The sequence below is a fragment of the Chlorocebus sabaeus genome, chromosome 18 (assembly GCF_047675955.1).
Source record: "Chlorocebus sabaeus isolate Y175 chromosome 18, mChlSab1.0.hap1, whole genome shotgun sequence".
NCBI lineage: Eukaryota > Metazoa > Chordata > Mammalia > Primates > Cercopithecidae > Chlorocebus > Chlorocebus sabaeus.
In genome coordinates, this window is record NC_132921.1 from 7,547,622 (window position 1) to 7,567,918 (window position 20,297).

A 20,297-nucleotide genomic window follows, 5' to 3' on the forward strand; every position below is an offset into this window, starting at 1 on the left:
TTAAACATAAATTTCCTGTAGCTCCAACATGACTAGGATCTGAGTAATAGTGTTGTGAAATAGATTACTACATGATTTTCGTTGCTTTTATATTATATATATTGTAATTAATATTCAGAATAGTTGATTAACTTTTTTAAGTGTCACATAATTTAAAAATGAAATTGGTGTTTGGCCCCAGATATATTTTTCTGTGTTCTTTTAAAATTTCAGTGAGATTTTCTTATACTCCCTTCATTAAATTTATTATCTAGTTTCTAAACCTTTTCTTTTTTAATGTCTCTTTTCCTTTTTTCTAAAAAGTAACTGGTTAAACAATAGTTTTGTCATTTATGAAATTCTGTCTGTTAATATTATTATTATTATTGTAGGGATAGTTAATATTATCATTTTAAGGATAGTTAAAACTTATTTTGCAATTAATACATATTTTACAGTACACTAATATGTGCACATGTTGTATTTTATTAAAATATTAAAGTGCTTTATAAACCAAAAGATTGTTAGAAGCTCTAAACACCAGAGTAAATACAAGGAATACAACTAAGCCTTTCTTTAAATAGTAAAACAAGTATCTATAGTGAAAATATATCTGCCTCTTGAAGATTGGGTGTTAAAATGTTGTATTCACTTTGGACTTGCTAATTTTACCATAGGAATGTTAAAGAGGTAGAAGTCGTAAGTGTGAAAATACATATTTTTAAAAAAGAAATTGAGTTGGTTAATGAGATATATAATAATGTTTTGTGTGGGGATGCTGCAACAGCTGTTTAGTGCAGGGATGTTTTGAGTCTTCAGTTGTACACAGTTGTTTTTAAATGAAGACTATTTTAGTAGGCCCCCAAAGAAGGCATTAATTTTTCAGTTTTTGAAAGTCAGCAGATATACGCACGGCAAAAATTCCATGCCGTCCGTGAGTCATATCCTCTTCTGGTTCTCACCCCACTCCTGAGAACCTGAGATGATAGGAGAGTATGAGCAACGTGGCGGGCCTGTGGTTGGGGTCAGGGATGTCGTGAGAGTCAGGAAAACATTGAGCATCAGGGAGTTGGTGAGAGACAGTAATGGAGTCAGAATTCATTTATTAAACCAGTTTTCCTTCAGAAGTATTAAGGTGCAAGCATGGTTCAAAATAGGGCAAATTAGAATGAAGAAGACAGAGCTTGTAATTTAGTGGCAAATGCAACCTTAAGGTAGAATAAAGCATTTGGGGTCATGATGGAGAAAGTAGGATGATATCAGAGAATACAGCAAAAGAACTTAATGGTCTAGAGGTCAGAGAAAGTCTTCTTGAAATGTGAACATTCAAGTACAGATCTAAAGTAGGAGGATTTAACCAGGTGAAGTGCTTAAATGTCAGAAATATCTGTGACTCAAACTGCTTGGCAGTGAAAAACGGTAAATTCATATTTTGGGAAAGCTATTTTATATGGATGTATCAATATCAGATGCGTCAAAGTTTCCTCCAGTTCTACTGATGATTACAGAGAATTTAAATAACATACATACGTAGTTAAGTTGAGTTCACAAAAGTAATAGGATAGAGCTGTATGGAGACTACAGTTCGTCTCCTGAATTTATGACCCATTTTTCAACTGAGTGTTGAGAATATGAAGAGCATTAGAGGAGACACTTACATAGCCTTCTAAAAATGTCATGAATTTTGGAAACAGAAGCCTGAATTCTAGACTATATAAATTACGAGACAATTTTTATAAGGTGTATCTGTCTTTTCAGAAAACATGATTATGATTAATTTGTGTATAAATCTGTATGTTTATTACACTGCTCTACTATACATGTGAAAATATGCATATAAACCTCAACACTATAAAGTTTGGTCCTAAGAGGTGAATTGTAATCAACTACATTTCAGCCTATCCATTAATAGCAGCCTGTATAAATGAGAGCAGCAAGCAGAATAAATTAGGTTAGTCTAGTCACACATCAATCCCTTGGATGACACTAAGAAGCCAGAAAATGTTGTGTAACAGGACTTAGATACATCAACTACCAGATGTTACCTAGAAGCTCAAGAGGCAGAGTCATAAGATCTACTTATTGCAATGTATGGGTTAACAAAATCTAAAGAGGACTACATGGCTACTTTTTAATTCTTTTGCAGTATTATTCAGAAGTGGTTCCTCCTGAGAGATAAATGTAGGTAAATAAAATCTAAGTGTTTATATCACCTGGGGAAAATGCTTGATCTGCATGAGTGTAATGCACATTTCTCTAATTTCAGACCTGGGATTTAATAACTGTTACAAATAATGCTTTTCCCAAAATATTTTGAGTCATATTAAATTTTTTAGAGTGCTGTTGTGGAATTTTAAAATAAATTTTAGGGTGATTTTTTATTATACTTTTTAAGAATTACAAAGTATTTTGTGTGGCCTCAAATTTTAAGAATTAGGAAATTGGAAAATTAGCAGGAACTTTGACTATATCATCCAACTCATCTATCAATTATTCATTTGCTAATGTGCTAAGCAGTAGAGGTAACAAATAATTGAAAATCAGACTCTATTTATATCCTACTTAGGGGGATAGGGAGTACCATGTGATTTTGTCATAATAAAGATAAGCACATCACTTTAAGGAAGTAAGGGCCTTTAACTCAAACTATGCTACAATATAGAATCACACTTTCAAGAGACAACACCAATGCTTATATTGAAGCACTTAGAAGAGTTATCTAGGAAGACGGCATGAAAGGGAACTTCTAAACTATATGACTATGATACCTAAAGGCTAATATTGGCATTGCTTTTTCACCAGAAAAATTGCAAGGGATTTAGTTTGCATGAAATAAAAGCTTTGCACAGAAACATAATGAGGAGTATGTTTGGAAAAGTTATACAAGATTTATGTGAGTGTTTTGTATGCTAATCTAATTGAGTTTAGTCTTGAGACAATGAAAACGCCAAAATATTTTACATATGAAAATTATCACATTTGAGACATAGAATCACCATTGGATCACAAGATAGAAAGTATATTGGGGGAGGGTGGAATTGTCGATGAGTTGGGAAGCTGTAAAAGATGTCCAGGTGAGTTAAAGTACTAGTGGTAGCATTGAATATGCACAGGGAGATACAGCTTCAGAATTATAGAGATGTTAAAATTTGTAACATATGCTGTCTGATTGTCTGAAGGAAGAGACAGTGAGTTATATGACTACATCTTTCATTAGAGGTACCTTTGAGATATGGAAGTGGAGTTAACCCAGCGTCTTTTATCTGACACACCAGACTAATTCTATGAAGAAATAGATCATTTTCATTCATTGCTGTGGCTTCAGTTGTTGAATAGGATTTTACATTGTAAGAGGATGTGGTCTGTGGAATCAGATGTGTTAGTCACTAGCGTGGAGGTGGTGGTAGAAATCATGGATGGGGATGGTATTGCTCAGCTAAGAAATATCGAGAAGGATGAAGACAGAACATCTGAGTAGGTTTGCTGGCAAGGGAATAGATGGGCTGTTGTTTGAGGAGCCAGAAATAAATACTGAAATGGCTGGCCAGCAGGGCATAGTGAAATACAAGGTAGTGGGGTTGGGGGGTCTTGAAAACCAAGAGGAAGAGACATGTTTAAATCAAAGTCGTTTGTGATGTGTAAAATAGAACACCTCATCAAGAAGATTTTGGAGGCAGAAGGCGTAATTGATAACCCTATCAAGTACAGTTTGTCCTATAGTGGTAAATGAAAACTCAATGTTCAGAGAAGAAAATAGGAGATAAAAACCGAACAACTGGAACCCATAAGTGTAGCATAATCTTTTGGAAACCTTTTCTGTGAAGGGAAACTTGTGATGGAAGGATTAAGAAAGAAGAGATGGTAAATTTGAGGGAAAATGCGGTCAAAGTGGGGGTGGTTAAAATTCATCTTTTGTTGCTTTATGCAAGACTCAGTTCTACTAGGAATCAGCCTTAAGACAGATTTTCATATGCTTTGTCTGTACCTGGAGAAATCCATCCCCTCCCCACCACATCCTACCTCCACACCAAAGGCTGCTCCTAAAAAATTCTGGCAGTCTTCTGTCATACATCTGTTCATTGAGGAATTGTAAGCCAGCCCTCAGACCTTATGATCATTGTTATTTTTGTCATTTGTACATGTTTTGTGGACTCCTTGTTTAGATGCCCTGGTCCCTTCCACCGCCCAGCAAAGGTGATCTCACAAATTTTTTCTGAAAACACATGTGGCACTAGTGATGTCTCTGAAGTTCTGGCCGCCCTGCCAACCCGTTTCTGGGGTTTGGACGCTGTCCAGGATTCTGAGTGTGTGGCTGCAGCCTCAAGTGCTTTTGCCAATTTTGTTAGCACCATGCCCACTCCCGCAAGTCGGCACCAAGATAGCACTGCTGTTCCTGTCTCCTGGGAGGGCTGCTTCCTTCCCTGTGCCGCCACTTCCTCTATGCTGTGGACGGCTTATATGCATGATCCTATATGATGATAAAGCTGTAGGTTTTTTTAGTACTTCCTTCATATTTCAGCCACATGGGTAGATGTGGGCCTGAATTGAGGCAATCACAGACACACACTATGATCCACTCCAGATCCCTTTATCTTGAACCTTTATTTATATAATCAAGAGTCTGTGTCTCTTTTCCTGAGTGAAGTTTATTATTTTCCCCCATGGAAACACTGCGAATATATTCAGAAGTGTGCCAACCTACTTGAGTCAGTTCTAGGGTAATGCAGTTTTGTCTGAAGCCAGAACAAGACATTATTCATACCTATATGTGGTGTGTTGCCTTTAGAGATGCACTGATGTGATAGAACAGGAAAGAAAGAGCAGCTCTGTCTCACACACCCAGCTTAGAGCACCAGTGTGAACGCTGTCCTCCCTCCATTTAAGAGGTGCCCCCAAAATATTATTTTGTTACTTAAGAGTTTTTATTCTGTTCTTCTTATTCCATATTCTTTCAGTTTATTTTTTTGGCAAAAGAGCAAGTAATTAGCTTGTATTCTAAAATATAAACATATGTTTGGGGTAAACCAAGCATAGAGCTATTTTAACAGCTACTGTAGAACCTAATGTGATATACATTTAAATATACATTTGAATTTCATAGTGTTCAGAAAATGCCAGGGGTGTCCAGGTAAAGGTGTTAAGATAGTAAAACTGCTATCATAGCAGTAATGACAATAATGATACATAATATCATAATAAGATTGAATAACTGATTGGAGTATATTAGATATTTTTGTCTCTTTATTCATCCTCAAAACAGTTGAGAATTAACTTCTTAAGTTTCTTTAAGAAAATAAAGATTAAGATTTTGGTCTATAGATGAGCTTGAGGAAAGTTTGCATTTTTAATGTTTTGAAACTTAAATTTCATGAACAATATATATGGTATGATTATTCGCTTATTTGGATCTTATCTAGTGCCTTACACTACCATTTAATTCTAAGTCTTTTAAAATATCTTCTTCAATCCATTCTTTCTTTGTAATGATTGTGTTTTTCAATTTGTAAGTGAAATTACTTTTGTTTATAATTTATAATGTAAGTTATGTTGTAATAAGAGAATTGTGGCGTGTTCCTTTTTCCCATTTCATTTAGTCACTTAAATGAATGGTCTTTCTTGTGTTTGAGACTGTTCAGGGATAATTTTCTTTCTTAAGATTTTCTTTTAGAACAGTTCTCCTGGAGGTTAAATTCTCCAGTGTTTGCTTATTGTCTAAATATCTTCATTTCCCCTTCAACTGTAAGAAATAATTTTGCCGACTGACAATTCTAGGTTGACAAGTGTTTTCTCCCAGATCTTAGTAGACATTATTTGACTGTCTGTTGGCTTTCGTTTTCGCTGTTGAAATATATGCAGTCATCCTGTCATTTCCTTTAATTGACATGGCTTTTCTTTCTGTGGCTTTAAGATTTTATCTTCATCTTCTGTGTGTAGCAATTCTATTGCCATGTGTCTAGGTATGGATTTCCTTTTGTTTATTTCTTTTGTGGAATATATTATACTTTCTAGAACAGTGACTTCCAATTTTTAATCACTTGTCAAAAATGTAACTACTATTTCTTTAAATATTGCCAATTTTCAATTATAGTTGGAAACATTTTATTGAAAGTTTCACTTTGAATTTCTTTGTTTCTGTAGTTTCTTATTGTATCACATTTTTGCAAATGTTTCTTTTTAAAACAGTGCACATATATCTACGGAAAGTATTCTGTGTTTGATGATTGCAAACTCCAAGACTTATTGTATGTTGTTTCTGCTAGCTCTCATGTATGATGATGTTGCTTCTCTGTTTTGTGAGCTCCTGATTTGCATTTTTTTTTTTTTTTTTTGGAGACGCAGTCTTGCTCTGTTGCCCAGACTGGAGTGCAATGGTGCAATCTTGGCTCACTGAAACCTCTGCCTCCGAGTAAAAGTGATTATGCCCTGTCAGCCTCCCGAGTAGCTAAGATTACAGGCATGCGCCACCACACCTGGCTCATTTTTGTATTTTTAGTAGAGACTGGGTTTCGCTGCGTTGGCCTGGCTGGTCTCGAACTCCTGAGCTCAGGTGATCCGCCGACCTTGGCCTTCCAAAGTGTTGGGATTACAGGCGTGAGCCACCATGCCTGGCTGCATTTTTAATTTGTTGCTGTTATGTGGACTAATTTTGGAAAATTTTCTCCCAATATGGCTTGTTGTGTTTCTGCAAGCAGCAAAAGATAACATCTGACCAAAAGCACTTCAACATGCCTCACAAGTTTTCATGCAGGAAAGAGCCCCAAGCCCAGCTTCCCTTTGGAGTTCTTTTCTGAAGTTCAGAATTCTCACAAAAGTGCTGCTGTAGGAGTCATACGTCAGAGCAGCTGTCCCTTTCAACATTCCCAAACAACAAGCACAATTTCCTGCAATCTTTTTCCTTTTTGATTTCTCTCTTTCTTTGCCTCCCTCCCTCCCTCCCTCCTTCCCTCCCTCCCTCTCTCCCTTTCTCTCTCTCTCTCTTTCTTTCTTCCCTCCCTCCCTCCCTCCCTTCCTTCCTTCCTTCCTACCTTCCTTCCTTCCTTCCTTTTTCTTTCTCTCTCTCTCTCTTTCTTTCTTTTTTTTTTTTTAGGGTCTCACTTTGATTGCCCAGGCTGGAGTGCAGTGGCATGATTCCAGCTTACTGCAGTCTCAACCTCTGAGTCTTAGCTGATTCTCCCCACTTAGCCTCCCAAGTAGCTGGGACTATAGGCGGACATCACCATGCCCAGCTAATTTTTTGTATTTTCAGTAGAGAGGAGATTTTGCCATGTTGCCCTGGACAGTTTCTTGCAATCTTGTTTCTAAAATTTTCTCCTGCTTTGTGCCTGGCCCCTTGCTATGGGTCCCAGATACTGTACTGCAGGTCCCTCCAACCCAGGCTACAACCCTATGGAGGGGCTGCACGTATGGCCATGTGGTTGTTTGGGGCTAGAGGGTCTTTCTGCAGCTACTGAGTGCATGGAAGCCTGGACCGTCAAGAGACTACGGAAGGGGCAGCATGTGTCTTTTGCTTCTCAGATTCATAGTCACTCACATTGCAAAAAGTCCTCATTGTTTTTAAGTAATTGTTTTACTGTGAATATAGTAAACATGCAGAATAAATATGGGGAATAAACATATAATTTTTATATGTTTATTTAAAGGCTCAAACCCACTACTGAGCCTTTAAAAATATTAGAAGGTTGGTATTAAACCAGGTAACTTACAAATTTGAAAAAAAAAGAAAGAAAGAAAGAAAAAGAAAACATTGAATATGGCTGGGCAGTTCTTTGGGGAGCCTTGGGCAGACCCAGGTTGCCCTGATTTCTCACTGTAGTTTTCAAGAATAACTGTAGAAGGCAGTGGGAGTGCAGCATCCTGAGATAAGGGAGACTAGCCAGAATAGTCGGGGCACTGTTCCAGCTCCCCCTAGAAATGGGTTGATCTTCAGTGCTTTAGCTCAGTGTGTTATGCTTCACCCACGATGTAAAAGCCCAGGCTCAGTGGCTTCCCAGGGTTTGTCAGCTGTGGCACAATAGGGCCCATTGCAAATAAGATTCTGTTCCTCTCAGGCAGTTTCTTGAGCCGTGGGGAACACTCACCCCAGGCTTCTGTTGTCCTTTCATACCTGTGTGTTCCTAATCAACTCTTTTCATGTAACTTGTTGTTTCTGAAAGTGTCACCAGCACACAGTGAACCTGCCTCACGGAAACAGAAATACAGTCCATAGTTTCCAAACCATCAGAGAATTAAAAGGAAATATAGAAATCTTTATCAATCAAATAGAAAGCAAGAAGGGGAAAAAAGAACTGTGAAAAAGAAAAGAGTGATATAAGAAAAACACAGAAGATGAGGGTTAAAATAACTAACAAATATAAACAGATTAAATCTACCCATTTGAAAAACAGGAGAAAAGAATTACATAGAGGAAAAAATCCCAGCAAGATAGTGCTAATAAGAAACATTTGAAATTAAAACATACAGACACACATGTAGGAAGGTTGAAACTTTTAAATATCAAAAGATAAGTGTTAAGTAAAAGAAAGCTACTTAAAAGCTAATACCAGACCAATTATAATTTAGGATAAAAATCACTAATAATAATGAAGGGAGTACCTGAGTAATGGTGATAAGAAAATGCTTGAATAAAATGACAAGCGGTAAGATACCAAAAATGGACCCTTAAAATATATTAATTAAAAACATATTTAAAACAGGAAACTAGCAAACCACAGTAATTGGGGAACACTTTTCATTTCTCTAAGTTTACTCATTGTTTTACACTAATACAAGTAAGTTATATGAAAGACTTCAAAAGGATAATGAATATATTTGATCTAATAAATGTGTTTACAACTCTGCACTCAATAAAGGAAGTATATATGATTTTTAAGAATATACAAATTATATACGAAATTTCACCATGTATGTCACAAAGAAAATTTCAACACTTACTAAAAACATCTGGTGTTTTAAATCACATGTTATTTGTTAAACAGAATAAATGAAAAGATTTTTTAACATTCTAAGTGATTGAAAACTCAAAATTTCACTTTTAAAGATCACATGGTTACAAGGAGAAAGCAAGATGAACATGACAAAATAGAGTTTTGTGCTAATTCAAGTATTAACAAAGATTTGTGTAACACATCTTTTGACCTGCACTCAAAGTAACTGTTAGAACCTAAACACAATTCTCAATAAATAAGGAAAATATTGAAGATTTAGGCATTACCTCCAAAAGTGAGAAAAATAATAATAGAGTAAATACTTTTAGAAGTAGAGTTACAAAGAACATAAAGATAAAAGCAGAAATTAATGAAATAAAACAAAGAAACTAAAAAATAATAATAAAGGGGCCGGGCGCGGTGGCTCAAGCCTGTAATCCCAGCACTTTGGGAGGCCAAGACGGGCGGGTCATGAGGTCAGGAGATCAAGACCATCCTGGCTAACACAGTGAAATCCTGTCTCTACTAAAAAATACAAAAAAATTAGCCAGGCGAGGTGGCGGCGCCTGCAGTCCCAGCTACTCCGGAGGCTGAGGCAGGAGAATGGCGTGAACCCGGGAGGTGGAGCTTGCAGTGAGATGAGATCCAGCCACTGCACTCCAGCCTAGGTGACAGAGCGAGACTCCGTCTCAAAAAAAAAAAAAAATAGATAAATAAATAATAATAATAAAGGGAAAATATGGTATTTTGAAAAGAATTAATAAAAAATCCAAAAATAAAGAAGGTAAAATAAATAATATTAATGAAATTACAATATTTGAGTACAGTTAGATTAGAAAAGGTAAAGGGTTACCAACATTTTTTGCCACTATATTTGAAAAGTTTAAAAAGGCCAATGTTTAGGAACACAGAATTCTCAAAATCACTTCAGAAGAAGTAGAAAATCCGCATCAGCTATCATTTGACGAAGTAGAAATCAGTACTATTTCAGGTGATGCGGAGAGCCCCAGGTTAGGGCTCTGAGACGTGCCATTCCAGTCTTTGAGTTTTCGCTGATTGCTTTTCTTTACGAAGTCACTTCCTTGTCTTCCTCAGGACTAACTCTTGCTCGTCGTATATTATAACATCATATCCTGAATTGCGACAGTTTATCTCTTCTGTTTAGGATTTGTCTTCTTTGTCTATTGTGGTTGACTTATGAGTCCGTGGTTGTAGATTTCTTATGTTACTTTACCTTCTACAAGAATAGTTTATAACTTTTCTTGTTCTATAACTCTAAAATCAAGAGAAACTTTTATATTTAATCCCAAATATCTTTATTTTTTAATTTTTGTTATTTTTTGTTTGTTGGAGACCAAGTCTCACTCTGTCGCCCAGTCTGGAGTGCAGTGCAGTGATCTCGGCTCACTACAGCCTCCACCTCCCAGGTTCAAGCAGTTCTGGTGCCTTCGCCTCCTGAGTAGCTGGGACTATGGGCATGCACCACCACAAATGACTGACTTGTTTTTGTATTTTAAGTAGGGACGGGGTTTCGCCATGTTGGCCAGGCTGTTCTTGAACTCCTGACCTTAGGTGATCTGCCCACCTCCGCCTCCCAAAGTGTTGGAATTACAGGTGTTAGGCCCCACGCCCGGCCCCCAAATCTCTTCTATGGCAATTCAACTTGCTCTTCTAGTCTCAAGAAATGAAATAAATGTTTGAGAGATATTCTCATGTGATGATAGTCTCAACAGTTAATGAGTATTTCCCAGAACACTTTCTGTTGTTCAAAAGGGACTTTTAATTCTACCGTACTATGTATACAGAGCCAGATAATTAGACATTCAATGTGGGATCATAATTCTAAGATAGAAACTCACAAATGTATTACAAGAAGAGACACACAATAATAGAATGCCATGGAAAGGAGACTAGAAATGAAGTTACTTGCAGCCACATTCCAGCAAAAGATTTGAGTGTAGTAGTTCTTTAGTAATTATTCAATAAGTACCCACTAAATTTAGGTATTCTGAGAGCTGTATTTACTGACATCAAAACAAACCAACAAAAACCTTGCTTATTCTCAAAGTGTGTAACTAGTCTGTTAGAAGTTGTGGATGAGTAAATGTTATTACTTTAGAACAAGATGTTACAACATAGACGTGCAGTTGTACAATAAGTCGAGCTCTTGTTCCCAACACTGTTTTCCACATAGCAGCCAGAGTAATGTTTGAAAAATGCAAGTCAGACCAAGTCACTTCTTTACAAGCCCCTCCAGTGGCTTTTAATTTTGTCCTATTTGTCTAGGACATTGTGCATCAGGGGCTGGCAAGCTTCTCCTCTGTTTAGCGGCAGAGAGTAGGTACTTGAGCTTCTGTGGCCACACATCTCTGTGGCAACTACTGGACTCCATCTTTGTGGCAGGGAGGCAGAAGTGAGTGCCCATGGATGTGTTCCAGAGAAACTCGATGGACACAAACGTGAATTTTATATTCTTTTCTCATGTCACCAAATATCCTTCTCTGACTATTTTTTAAAATCTATTGAAAAATATAAAGAATATTTTTAGCTCATTAGATGATGCAGAATCAGGGAGTGGGTGGAATTTTCTGACCCTGGCTCTGTACCACCTGCCCTGCTCCACACCTCCATCCTTTTAACTCCCGTCTTCTCACACTGCCTCGGCCACTCAGGGCTCCCTGATGTCCCTTTGTTGAGTGAGCCTTGAGGTCTTGAAACATTCTCTTCCCTCTACCTGGCAAGCTCTTCCCCTTGTTCTCAGGCTGCTTCTCCCTCTACCCTTAGGTCCCTCACTTGATCTCAGAGGCCTTCTCTGCCCTCTCTGCTTTCCCCTTCTCTGCTCATATAAGAGTTACCTCTTTCACACCCCACCTACCTACTACCTACCTACCACCCAGTGACTCCTTAATCGCAGTTAATTTTCCCAAAGCACTCGTTGCTTATCACTGCATGACATTTTTATACCGTCTCTCACTACCAGACTGTTAATGCCATGAGGTTAGGAATTTTTTTGTTTTAAATATTGCATCCTCAGTATCTAGCATACTGTCTAGAATACAGAAAATAGTCAATAAATATTTATTAAGTAATAAAAGGATGGGAAGGACATGAAAGGAATCAGAAGACTGTGAGATACGTGGGAGGCTTTTTGGATATGTGTACCTTGTAAAAGTAATGTAAGCTCTTAAGAAGTCAAGACATACAGAGATGCTTGAAGGAAAATGTTAAATCTCCCAAACTCCTTGTACTCCCACTCATTTGAGACATTGTAACAATTTGGTAGGTAAATACACACACTGTTCTTTGTGCTCAACAGATATAAGTACAATATAAATATACATACACACATATATGCCTCTCCGCATACTCTCTCTTGTTTTTTGTTTTAGAGAATTTATTGCTATTGCTTCTGCTGTTCTTGTGGGGGAAATACGATTATATGGACAAACTTAACAATTTGTAAACGAGATTAGAGAACAGTGTCTACCACAAGTGAAGGCTTCAGCTTTTATTCCTATGACAATCCACTTGTTTTTGAAAACAGCAGCACAATTGACATATGTTTTACAATTACAGCATGCACAAAAACCCAGAATACAAAAATGTTATTTTCTTTTATATCTAAAATAAATTTCTTAACTCTGAGCTCACGGTTTTGCTTGGCAGTAGGAAAGTTAAACTTATGTAGCGAATTCTCTCCTTTTTCAAAATCAGATTTAAGCTTTGGTGAGTTGGATTCTTTGAAACTGCCTCTGCAAATGGCTCCCGCTCCCTGCTTCGCCTCCCCATGTCCTGCTCGGGGACGGGACGATGGCTGTGTTCCTGACCTGTCCTCCTTGCTATCTGTTCTTGTCTGACCTGTGGCAAGGTGCCGCCCAGTGCCCGCTCTCCCAGGCAGCACGTTGGACAGTCTGCAGCATCCTGGCTTGGGAGCCTGTGTAGAGTCAGCCTTCTCACCCAGGCCACCTGCCCACCTTGTTGGCAGCTGTTCCTCTGAGTCCATCCTTTCCCAGCCCCTCCAGCCTCTGAGACTTGAGCCCTAGTTAAGCACTCAGACAATTTCTGCCATTCTTTCTGTATATGTGGGTCACACACAAATTCCCCTACAGCTGTGAGGAAAAGTCAGGGCTGATACAAGACCTTCATTCCTAATTGTTCGCAGAAGCCTCCATGGCTATCTCGAGTCCTAGGCAACTGTGGCAACAGAGCTGTCTCGGAAAAAATACCCCTCAAACGTCACACCCCAGAAATGTCAGCTTCTCTGCTCCTTGGTGACCCCACTCCCACTTCCATAGGGCAGTTTTTGAAAATTAACAAAAAGCCAAGTATGTAACCCAGTTGAGTGGTGAGGAAGACAGCCCATGAATGCCCCAAACTTTACCTGTTACGATTCTTTTATGTTAAATATTAGAAAGAGATTTTAATAGGTCAGATTATGGCCGTTGGGATAACATTACCTGTATTCATACTCTAACTTTGCCACCTGCTTGCTGTGTGACCTTTACCAATTTTATCAGTCACCCCAATTTCTCACTTTCTTCCACTCTAAAAACTAAGATGATGGCCACCCTATGCATTGAGTGTTGTTTTGAGATTAATGAGATAATCAATCAGTGTTACTTTTCTGACAGAGGGCATGGCGTACTTGCTAAGTAGTACGTGATTCTTCTGGAGAGGATTCTTATTTATTTATTTATTTATTTATTTATTTATTTATTGAGACTGAGTTTCACCCTTGTTACCCAGGCTGGACTGCAATGGTGCAAGCAATCTCGGCTCACCGCAACCTCCACCTCCTGGGTTCAAGAGATTCTCCTGCCTCAGCCTCTTGAGTAGTTGGGACTACAGGCATGTGCCACCACGCCCGGCTAATTTTTTGTTGTTGTTGTTTTTTAGTAGAGAAGAGGTTTCTCCATGTTGGTCAGGCTGGTCTCGAACTCCCGACCTCAGGTGATCCGCCCACCTCGGCCTCCCAATGTGCTGGGATTACAGGCCTGAGCCACTGCACCTGGCCCCGTTTTTCTTTTTTTTGTTTGTTTTTTATTAATATGAGGAAGATAATGCTTAGAAGAAAAAAAACTGCTTCAGGAGACAGAAAACAGGGCTAAGGAGAGGACAGGATGTAATTTGTCAGCCAGGGGAGGCTGTTCCAGGATTAGGAAGCTGAAAGAGCTGTTTCCCAGGCAAGAAATGGGCAGAAGAGGTACGCAGGAGTAGATCATGAAGGCCTTTGTGCCTTCTGTATATTCAGGGTTCTAATTAGGAGATTTTCTATCTGTCTATTTGTCTGTTTATTCACCTATCTATCTATCTATCTATCTATCTATCTATCTATCTATCTATCTGCTATCATCAGTCTGTCTGTCTATCTCTGTCTATCTATCTATCTGTCTGTCTGTCGATTTATTATGAGGAATTGGTTCACACAATTACAGAAATTCAGAAGACCCAAGAGCTGCAGTTGACAAGCTAGAGGCCCAGAAGTGTAGCTCCAGTCCGAAAATTCCCTACTCAAGACCCAAGAGCCAGTTTTTCAGTTTGAGTCCGAAGGCATGACCAGACCCATATCCTTGCTCAGGCCAGGAGGGAGGAGGAGTTCTCTCTTAGTCATTTTGTTCTATCCAGGTCTTCAGTTGATTGGATGCTCCTCATCCCCATTAGAGAGGGCCACTTGCTTCACTGGGCCCACTAACTCTAATGTTAATCTCATCCAGACACATCCAGAGTAATGTTTGGGTACAGGTCCAGCCACGCCCCGGCCAAGTGGCCCCGTCAAGGTGATGCCTTTTAGCATCCTGTAAGTGTTCAAAGCTGGAGTAAAGTAGTCTGATGGCTGTTGAACGAACAGCTCCAATAGCAGGAAATTGAATGGGGTGGAGTGGAGAAGGGACGAGTTAGTTGTGTAGTATAGTTATGTAGAAATAACAAAGGAGAATGCACACGTGTATATTCCATCATTGATTTTGCTTTCTAATCTGAATGGCTTCCAACAGGTGAATCTCTTTGTTCAATTGCTCTAAATCAGCGTACATTGTAATCATTGGAAACTTTAGAAACGTGCTTATAAATTTTATCTGCTTACATTTATTGGTGGTCTTACCTAAAAGTAAAAATTATTTATCCTTCTCTCATTGTCTATATATAAATTAAGTGAACATTAAGGGACTATCCATGTGTCCAAAGACCATTTAAAAAATTTTTAGAATACCTTATGAATTTGAAATTTCTAGTTGTATAGCTTTCATACAAAATATATTCTTCATTTCTTTCTGGTACAAAAGCAAAATAGAAAGAATTCTATCTTTCCGGTGCCAGATGAGTGCCATTTACATGTTTGATTTTTCATTGCATGCATCTCTCAGCAACAAAATAAATTTTGAAACACATTGCAAATTATTTAATAAAATGAGCTAACAGAAATCAGGTCCTAATATAGTGTCTGAATGTAATATCCTGAAATTGGAGTTTCTTTTCCATTCCAAATATAAAATTAACATTATTTTATGCATTTAAAAAGTATATATTTTTTCACTTTTGGTAAGTTTTACTTAGAACTTTGTCTACATTTAGTGTTTCTTTTTGTGTTTAATATTATGTTTCGGTATTTTTCTCTCACTATGTGGAAATTTTTTTTTTTTTTTTTTTTTTTTTTTTTTTTGAGACGGAGTCTCGCTCTGTCGCCCAGGCTGGAGTGCAGTGGCCAGATCTCAGCTCACTGCAAGCTCCGCCTCCCGGGTTTATGCCATTCTCCTGCCTCAGCCTCCGGAGTAGCTGGGACTACAGGCGCCCGCCACCTCGCCCGGCTAGTTTTTTTTTTGTATTTTTAGTAGAGACGGGGTTTCACAGTGTTAGCCAGGATGGTCTCGATCTCCTGACCTCGTGATCCTCCCGTCTCGGCCTCCCACAGTGCTGGGATTACAGGCTTGAGCCACCGCGCCCGGCCTCACTATGTGGAAATTTTAGAAACAGTTTCCAATAAGAAATTTCAGGAGAAGAATTTTAAACATGCAAATTCAAAGATGAAATTACAATTATATTAAAAGTTTTTATGCTATTCAATATTTCAAATCAAAGTTTTTTAAATCCAGATTTCTTTACATATTTTAGTGTTGGCATTATTGTAATTAATTAAATGCTTGATGACTAGGGTAAAGCTTAGGAATGTTATGAAGCTATCTCATTTTGAAATAAATCCAGTATTAATATCAAATTTTTTTGAAATCATATCTAATTATAAAACACTAATCAGTTCTCAGAATTTCAGCAATTACAGAGCTCTTTAGAAGCCCATCCTTTTTTGTAGCACAAGGAAAGGCAAATATATGTAAAGGTTTGTTATCAATATATATATACTATTTCAATGAAATGTGGTAGTTTCCTGAATAATTAAGTAGGTGGCAGCACTCCCTTATCCAGAACATGATGCCACAGAACAGTCAGAGGTTGTGGGCTTCCACCTAAACTAAGGTGGAAAGAAGTTTGAGAGAGGGAGAGGGAAAGAGAAAAACAGTAAGACAGTAAGACAGACAGAAGGTGGGAAGGGAGGAGGGATAAAAGGGAAGAAGACATGGACTTAGATTCACCATGGCTTTGTAAGTTAATGTTAGATTAAAAATATAAATGAAAGGACAACTCTATAGAGCTTCTTATGCAAAAACATTTTCATCTGAAATTTGTGGAAAATATAATTCATTATAAACATGTGTGTTTTAGGTGTAGAATACACACATACACCTAACTATATTTCCATTTTGATACAATTAGCTAATTTTTAATTTTTTGTGTTGTTAAAATTGGAATATTATACATATAATTGCAGTGACTATTGTGAGAATTTTAAAAGAACATATTGCTTGCTTCTATAATTTAATAGATAAATGAAAAATATTTATATAAAGTTATAATAAGCATGGTATTTTATAATATATATTTTTCCCCAAGAAAGATTACATTTAAATACTTTTATTTATGTAGCCAATCATAACATCTGAATAAGCAGTGGATTTTCTGGGATGAAAATGTCTCATGCTTGACTTTAAAATCTGAAAAAATAAGGTTGCATACAATCTTATTTTCTAAAGAATAGTCGTGAAAATGGTAAAGGGAATATTTTGTTCTAAAAATGAAATCTCATATGTTAATTTTGAGGAAGAAGCATATGCCAGGCTTCTACACCTTTCCCACTGTGCTAGTGTGACACAAGGTTAGAATACTCCGTAGTGAAATGTCCTCAGCTGCTCCCTGTGCCTTAGTAGCATTTCTTAAATGTAGGAAAGCCTGTTGCTGTAGGCAGAATCTGTTGTCTGTGATACTGTCAATATTTTTCTTAATATCCTGAAATTGCAAGAGTAAAGCACACAAGAGAATTTGGAATACTTCCACTTGCAAATGTTATTACTTTAGGATTCTTCTGACAGTGAATAGACAGCATGGTCAGATTCATTTTATTTAGTAGACTTGCAATTTAAAATTATCGCTATATGTGTAAGTATCCTTGTAGTTTTGTTTTTACTCATTGTATGCATTTTTGATTAATAGTAACTAACTACTGAAAGTCAAGCAGTGCAAAGGTAACAAAAGCTAATCTTATTTAACACCAAAAGGAAAAAAAACATGGATGATTTCATGTGCAAGATTTTTATCAGCCCGAGTTGCAGTCATCTCAAGGCCCACCTGGATGAGGATCCACTTTCCAGCTCATCCACATGGCTGTAGCAGGCTTCAGTGCTCAGTGGCCACTGATCAGAAGCAATATTTCCATTCTACATGGGTGTCTTCATTGGGTAGTTTACAGTGTATGAACTGACGTCTTTTAGAGCATGAGCATGTTGGGGTGGGAAGGAAAAAGGTCTGACAGACAGACAGAGACACTCAGAGAAAGAACAAGACAGAAATCACAATTTTTCCAACCAAATCTTGGAAGTGACATCTAAACAGTTTTTTTAGTTTCACTGGAAGTGAAGCACTATTTATTAGAAACGAGTCACTAGGCCTAGCTCACGCTAAGAGGTGATTAGGCATTAGGTATTAATACTTGGAAGTGGGGAAACTAAACGCTACCTTCCAGACTCCTTGCTATCGGGCAGTTTCTGTCTCCATATGTAGGTTTTTGAATATCAGCAATTTTTTGGTATTTGTACCGAATCTTTACTTTGTTGGTTTAAAAAAACATCTCTAACATTTAGTGGCTTACACAGTAACAATGCATTATTATCACATCTCTGTTGGCTGACTAGTTGGTTCTTCTCCATTTGATGGCAGCCTGAGCACTGGAATGGCTGTGGGGCTGATGCTCTGACTCCCGTGGTGGGCTGGTGTTCTTGGCCATAGCTGGAAAGTAAGCTGAGGCTGTGGCCTGGGAGACTTGATTCTTTTCCATATGGCTTCTGCATGTGATTGATGAAATTTTCTTCACATGTAGCCTTCACATGTTTGCTGGGCTACAAGAGGCAGCATACCAACAGTGAGTGTTTCAGAAAGTAGCAGCCAGTACTGCCATGTCTAGTGTCAGAGGCTCAGCATGTTGCTCCATTCTGTTAGTGAAAGAAGTCACAGGGTAAACTCAGGTTCCAAGAGAAAGGAAATAAATTCTACCTCTTGATGGGAAACTGTCCTCCCTATAAAGGGAGAGGAGGAATTGCTGGAGAGCATCTTTGAATATAGATCTATTGGAGGGTGCCCCCTGGCTGTCATAATCTATATGCCTCCCACAAGCTGCATGTTCACCCCCTTCCAGGACTCTCACAGGTGTCTTCTCATCACCACATCAGCTTAGTCTTGTAGCCATCATCCTTACTGGGTCCAAGTGTAAATGGACTCCTTGGCAGCAGCCAGTTGGTGTAGCTAGCCCTTCAACTGTGGTTTTCTGAATGCAGAGTTGAGAACTAAAAAGGCAAGTTACGCACCCCCACCCAGCCTGCAATGGGAAGATGATGGTGATGGGAAGTCACTCCTCTCAGGAAGAGTGAAAATAGGCACACAGTGGGGTGGGGACCCACAGTGGTGATTCTAAAATCCATCCAGGCACGGTTGCCTTTCCCTCTGACGCTGGCAGCAGGAAATTCTCCTTGCTGATTCTAAAATCCATCCAGGCACGGTTGCCTTTCCCTCTGACGCTGGCAGCAGGAAATTCTCCTTGCTGCTGCCTGGAGAGGTTCTCCATTGCCATTGGCGCTTTGCCCTGAGTACTTGGCTCTGCTGTCTGATTCACCCTTCCTCCCTCTCCCCGCTCCCAAATGGCCCCTGTTGCAGGTCAGGAGCTTTCCCAGCCTTCTTCCTGACTGTAGGAGGTAGAACACTAGGGGCTTCTTTTCATTTTGAATGATCTCTGTCCCTTTGAATAAAACCTGGCGTAACAGCCTTTGAAATTTTGTGGTTTTACCAAACAACACAAAGCAGTCCACTTCATCAGGCGTTTTCCAGCGTGCTTTGGGAGAGCTTTAAGATTCTTCAAGCCTAGTTGAGAAGTTGCATGAGTGCTTCTGTTTTACACTTTTTTGCAGTTGTAACAAAGTATTTTACAGCTGTACCTTTGAATTGTTTGATTTGATCTTCCCCTTAAGGCCACACTCAGCTCACTCTCAGCACTCTGAAATTCATCTTGGTCCCCAGTTCCAGGCTGGAGAGATAGAGAATTGGAGAGAAACAGAGAGAGGTGAGGGGACTGGGGGGAGGGAAGCACAGGAGAGAGGGGGAGAGAGGGAAAGAGAAGGGGACAGAGGGAGAGGGAGGAAAGGAGGGAGAGGGAGGAAAGGAGAGAGAGTGAAAGAGAGAGAGAAAGAGAGAGAGATTTGGAAAGTTTCTCTTAATTCTGATTAAAAATTCTTGTTAGGTTGATCTCTGTATGTACCTTACTTCTATCTGTACCTATCTGCACCTAAGAGAAGACATTTGACACTTTGAACATTCTGTTTAGTAATCTCATTAATAAACGGTATAAGTTTATTGTGGATATTTCCTATATTCTACCCAGGCAATAGTGTTGCCAGACTTTCTGCCACTAAATAACTCAGCTGCCTGTGTTATATCCAGTAGGATTTTCTTACCTGTTCTTCCAGTCACAATTGACAGTTTTCTCAGGAGTCTCTGAAACCCTACTCAGTCCCAAAGCTATGCCAAAATTCGTTCTGCATATGGTTACAATAACGTCCGCTACTATCAGCAGTGGCCAGGAGTTGTCATTGTTCCACATACACATGAAACTCGGTGTCGTCAATCTTACGTTCTTTTCTGTTTTGTTGGCTGCTTAATGGGATCGCACATTGTTATTTTAATTGCATTTTGTTTATTATTAATAAGATTAAATGACTTTTATTAATTTTTTTAGCGGCTCAAATTTCTTCTTGTGTGAAACACCTGGCCAGGACTTTTGCCTGTCTTATGTTGTGTTGTCTT

General features: G+C 38.5%; 1 protein-coding gene across 8 annotated transcripts in view; it reads left to right on the plus strand.

Annotated features, from left to right (window-relative positions):
• The window catches only part of NETO1 (neuropilin and tolloid like 1), a 127,975-nt gene that overhangs the window by 33,200 nt on the left and 74,478 nt on the right, over positions 1-20,297 (plus strand). The gene's annotated exons all lie outside the window — the stretch shown is intronic.